The following is a 6,247-nucleotide window of genomic DNA, read 5'->3' as shown; positions in this document are numbered from 1 at the left end:
GAACTGGGACCAATTTCTTGCACCATACACAAAAATAAACTCAAAATGGATGGAAGACCTAAATGTAAAACAGGGAGCCATTAAAATGCTTGAAGAGAAAGCAGGCAAAACCTCTTTGACTTTGGCCGCAGCAGCTTCTTAGATTTTTTTTTTTCATCATTTATTTTTGAGAGACAGAGCATGAGCAGGGGAGGGGCAGAGAGAAAGGGACACACAGAATCCGAAGCAGGCTCCAGGCTCCCAGCCGCCAGCACAGAGCCCGACGTGGGGCTTGCACTCATGAACTGCAAGATCATGACCTGAGCCAAAGTCGGATACTTAACCAACTGAGCCACCCAGGTGCCCCATTTCTTTTTAATTTTTTTTTTTTAACGTTTATTTATTGACAGAGCATGAGCAGGGGAGGGGCAGAGAGAGAGGGAGACATAGAATCTGAAGCAGGTTCCAGGCTCTGAACTGTCAGCACAGAGCCCGATGTGGAGCTCGAACTCACAAACCAATAGATCATGACCTGAGCCGAAATTGGACGCTTAACCAACTGAGCCACCCAGGCACCCCTGCAGCAACTTCTTAGTCAGCATGTCTCTGGAGGCAGGGGGAACAAAAGCAAAATGAACTATTGGGACTTCATCAAAATAAAAAGCTATACAGCAAAGGAAACAATCAGCAAAACTAAAAGGCAACCGACAGAATGGGAGAAGATATTTGCAAATGACACATCAGATAAAGGGTTAGTATCCAAAATCTATAAAGAACTTACCAACTCAACACCCAAAAAACAAATAATCCAGTGAAGAAATGGGCAAAAGACATGAATGGACACTTCTCCAAGGAAGATACACACATGGCCAAATGACATGAAAAAATGCTCCACGTCACTAATCATCAGGGAAATACAAATCAGAGCCACAATGAGATACCACTTCACACCCGTCGCAGTGGCTAACATTAACAACTCAGGCAGCAACAGATGTGTGCAAAGATGTGGAGAAAGAGGATCTCTTTTGCACGGCTGGTGGGAATGCAAACTGGTGCAGCCACTCTGGAAAAAAGGATGGAGATTCCTCAAAAAATTAAAAATAGAAGTACCCTACGACCCAGCAATTACACTACTAGGTATTTATCCAAGGGATACAGGTATGCTGTTTCAAAGGGCACATGCACCCCATTGTTTATAGCAGTACTATCAACAATAGCCAAAGTATAGAAAGAGCCCAAATGTCCATTGATGGATGAATGGATAAAGAAGATGTGGTATTACTCGGCAATCAAAAAGAATGAAATCTTGCCATTTGCAACTATGTGGATGGAACTAGAGGGTATTATGCTAAGTGAAATTAGAAAAAGACAAATATGACTTCCCTCATATGAGGACTTCAAGATACAAAACAGATGAACATAAGGGAAGGGAAGCAAAAATAATATGAAAACAGGGAGGGAGACAAAACATAAAAGACTCTTAAATATAGAGAACAAACATAGGGTTACTGGAGGGGTGGAGGGAAGGGAGATGGGCCAAATGGGTAAGGGGCATTAAGGGAATCTACTCCTGAAATCATTGTTGCACTATATGCTAACTAACTTGGATGTAAATTAAAAAGAATAAAATTAAATACATACATACATAAATATTATAACCCAAAGTGCAAAAAAAAATATTCTTCAAAGCCGCTTTTAAGTTATTACAAATTATTTTGGAATTTAAGGCTTAGTGAAGCCTTTACATATAGCAATAAGTATTAAATAAATATGTCAATATTCTACTTAAATTTCTTCTGATATGACACTGAGTTTTTACAAGCATTATTCACTTTTATTTGTTCTACTTTTTGTTCCCCACTCCCACCTCTCATTCTAAGCCCCAGATCACTGGCTTTCTTTTTTATTTCTTTTTTCTTCATGGCACAGGTATTTATTGTTTCTGCTATGTTAGGCACTATGCAAGGCACAGTGTGTATAGGGTTGAAGAAAGCAGACAGGATCTGCTTCCCTATGGATCTTACATTCAGTAGCAGAAACTGGGAAATTAGAATAGTCTGGTTCCACTTTACAACAAAGAATTAAGAGTGAGGAGAACATGCAGAAGTTGAACATCTGTACTGATCGTTATGACCATGTTTCATATGGGCATGTTTTACATTTATAACTTTAGTGTCATTTTTCTATTTTACTCTTATTATTTCCTAAATATAAACAAGTAGTAATGTGAGGACAGTTTCATCAGGTAAATTTCTGAAGTTCTGACACCATAATCTTATTTTCTGCTGTGGCAAAGGATAGTAGATGTGTGCTGAGGATTAAGAGGAACTCTCTCTTATTTGCTCTGTCAGCAATGCCAAGGTTACTACTCCACAACTAACTGAAGCACTGTGTTCTGTAACTCACTATAATGTTCCATTATTTGTATCTTCTAGTTACTGAAAAGTTGACGGTTAATTTTTATTCTAAACAGAAGGAGAAAATCTGGATCCCTTTTTATTTTATCAAGCATACATTTTAAAAAGTAAAGATTTATTTTGAAATAAATATACTAACATCTCAGATGCCATTTATTTTGTCCTTAAGCAAGATTTTTTGTCATTTTTACCTTTCAAAATATATATACTTTTTGGAAGATTTATTTATATTTTTTTAGTTTTAGAGAGAGAAGACAGAGACAGCATGAGTGGGGGAGGGGCAGAAAGAGCGAGGGAGACACAGAATCTGAAGCAGGCTCCAGGCTCTGAGCTGTCCACATAGGGCCCAACCAGGGGCTCGAACTCACAAACTGTAAGAACATGACCTGAGCTTAAGTCAGACATTTAACCAAATAAGCTACCCAGGCGCCCCTGGAAGACTTAATTTTTATATTACTGAATAGCCAGACTATCAATGTGCTATGTATAGTAAATTTTTACCACGTCCCAGTAGTTCTTGAAGAGCTTGTGTCAGATTCATTTACCATCATGAATTACAAGTTTGTAGCATCAGCACTGTCAAGTATTAAGCAGATCATACTGTGAAGTTGGATCTGTGCTTTGAAGATGTCACCTGTGAACAAGAATATTCCAGAAACCTATAACATTATTTTTGCAATATATATCCATATTATTATCATACCAACATGAACTTTATGGAAAATTAATGTTTTCTTTTAAGTGGTAAACATGTATATAATTGTGAAAAAAGTCATAATGGGAAAATTCAGGTCAAAGTTATTTAAGCTTTTATCTAGTTAGTTTTATTGTAAAGTTACATATCTTTGCTCAGTATTCATTTGCTTTGGGAGGAGGGAGTACAGAGATTTCTTTGAGAAAGTTAATGAAAGCTAAAGATTTTTTTTTCTTTCCAAAAATGTACATAAATACATGGAGTATTTTCCAAGTAGTTTCACAGGGTTTGCAAAGTTCAGATAAAAAAAAAAAACTTAATAAAGGTAGATTCTCTCTAGAAATTTGTAATATCATTTAGTTACATTTAAAATAATGTTTCAGGTGTCTGGCTGTTCTGTCAGTGGAGCATGCAACTCTTGATCTCAGGGTCGTGAGTTCAAGCCTCACATTGGGCATTGAGATTACTTTAAATCTATAGATAACAGCTATTTAAAAAAATGAAGCATACAGAATACAATTTAAAAAAAAATGTTTCAAAGCAGCAGTGAAAGCAGTAGTCTAAATTGTAAACCTTGCACAGAGGACATCTTATTTCAAAAACATGGTAACATTTTGTTTGAAGACCAAATTGTGAAATGAATTTAATGTATATTTTTAAACCCTTGAGTATCAGATTCAGTTTAAATCTGTCTCCTTATGGAATAGACAAGTGAAACAAATCCAGAAATTGTGTTTGAGTACATGATCTGTGCTGGTATTCATAATATCTAACACAGTAATGTTTCCATATGCTGGACACTGTGCTGAGATTTTCACATATATTGTCTCTTTTAAACACTACACTATATTGCCTTTGGGTCATTTATTAAGTTTGGTGGTGGGTACATGAGAGTTTGGGGGGTTTTTAACCTTTTTGAGAGACTAATGTATTTTATAATTTAAAAAAAGTCTTTGCCTTACAAGAGTTTATACCTTGTAATTAAGTCATTTAAATAAACATAGTTAATAAATGTTGGCAGACAACATGCTGTAATATTTACTGCAAAGTTAAACAATAATGAAAATTTTATTTTTTTAAACAGCTACTTAAGGGTAGCATTTTGTTTTGTTCTGTGATTGGAGCTTGGCAAATAGAGGGAAAGTATCAGGAGTCTCTCTAGCCTTAAGTTGGGTGTCACAAGCCAGCTGAAGGAAAAGCAAAGTCAGGTAGGTAAAAGAAATGAGAATAGGAGAGAGAAAAGCATATATGTTGCAAAGTTGGAGTATTTCCCTGTGAGTATTCAGGAGTAACAGGTGGGGTTATTACCTCACTTGGCTATCAAAAGAATGAAAAAGCCAGGGACAATATCCACTACCATTTCTAGCCATCACTAATCATTAATTTTAGGCAGTTCTAAATTTTGTACTTACTCTGTTTCTCATTATATGACTGTTGCTTAGTTAGTAGTTAATGTATTTGTAATAGAAATTAAATTCATTGGGTTGCCCAGATACTAGGCTATGTGAAGCGTAGCTATTATTTGAATCATGTCCTTGTCCTCTGAAATACTTAAAATTTGAAGATCAGCCTGTATGGTTTATATTATAACTAATTTTGGAGCAATATATGGCAAAGTTGGTTTTTCTTTTCTATTTATTTTATAAACTCCAAATGCATTGAAAGTCGAAAATGAAGGACAAAAGCTTCCTTTGTTCATGGCACATATTTCAATATATTTTTCTGAAATTGCCAATATCTTCTCACCAGTGGCTTCATTTTCTTATTTGTTATCAAACATTATTACTGTTATTATTCCAATATAAAAGGCTTTAAGAAGACCATGGTGTAATTCTCTTATAATAAGAAAAAGGATATAATTATAAAGCTAAAATATTCCTTCAGTTTTATTGTATATGGTTTGCTACAAATTGAGGGAGGTTGAAAATGGTACTTCAAGAGCAGGTGCTGAGTAAAAGCTTATGGCTTTGAATGGATTTGGAACATCATTAGATGACAGTAAATAAAAGTCTCTGGTCAACCAAATCCTAATGAGGCAAAAGAAGAGTACTCTGTAATAAGCCTCAGTTTCAAAAACAAATCTTTCCATGACTGGTACTGCTTCGAGGTCAACAGAAATTATAAGAACAATGTAATGTGTACACATGGCCTTTCCTATAAAAATAGAAACCAGAAAAAGTCACCTGCTTTAAAGAACCACTAATGCCATACTGCCAAATTTGTAACACGTTCATCAAAAGTTTATACAGGTTTATCTGTAAAAACTGGGTTAAAAACAGTGGTGATGAAAGGAGGGGGTTCTGGGCATGGTAAATGACAGAGACTTAGCACCTGAATTCAATTACACAAAGACGCCTTCAGTTATGCCACTTTAAACCAATTCTTTTGGTCAATTTCCTTCCCTCCCCTATTCACCAGTAACTTTATTAAGACTAAAAACATGGGCGTTCATCCTACCTCTTTTATAGTAGATTACAAAGTTCTAACCATTTTTTTTTTCAACGTGTTTTTGTTTTTTGTTTTTTTTGGGGGGGACAGAGAGAGACAGAGCATGAACGGGGGAGGGGCAGAGAGAGAGGGAGACACAGAATCGGAAACAGGCTCCAGGCTCTGAGCCATCAGCCCAGAGCCTGACCCGGGGCTCGAACCCACGGACTGCGAGATCGTGACCTGGCTGAAGTCGGACGCTTAACCGACTGCACCACCCAGGCGCCCCAGTTCTAAACCATTTTTAAAATGACAGCTCACTGCTTGATTATCCAGAACGTTCTTCTCTTATTTCCTGTATTCGTTTGCTAAGGATACTGTAACAAAGTACCATAAACTGAAGGACTTAACAGAAATATATTGTGCCACAATTCTGGAAACTAAAAATTGGAGATCAAGGTGGTTCTTTCTGAGATCTGTTGGGAGAGAATCTCTTTTGTGTTACCTGCCTAGCTTCTAGTGGTTTGCTAGTCAACTTCCGTGTTCCTTGGCTTATAGAAGCAACACCCCAATTTCTGCCATCATCTACATGGCATTGTGTGTGTGTGTGTGTGTGTGTGTGTGTGTGTGTGTGTGTGTGTGGTTGTCTCCAAATTTTTCCATTTTATAAGGAAACAAATCATGATTGAATACGGCTCACCATAATGACCTCTTTTTAACTTCATTACCT

The sequence above is a fragment of the Neofelis nebulosa genome, chromosome 4 (genome assembly GCF_028018385.1).
Source record: "Neofelis nebulosa isolate mNeoNeb1 chromosome 4, mNeoNeb1.pri, whole genome shotgun sequence".
Lineage (NCBI taxonomy): Eukaryota > Metazoa > Chordata > Mammalia > Carnivora > Felidae > Neofelis > Neofelis nebulosa.
The sequence above is the reverse complement of the archived record's forward strand: the minus strand, read 5'-3'. Positions refer to the sequence as shown.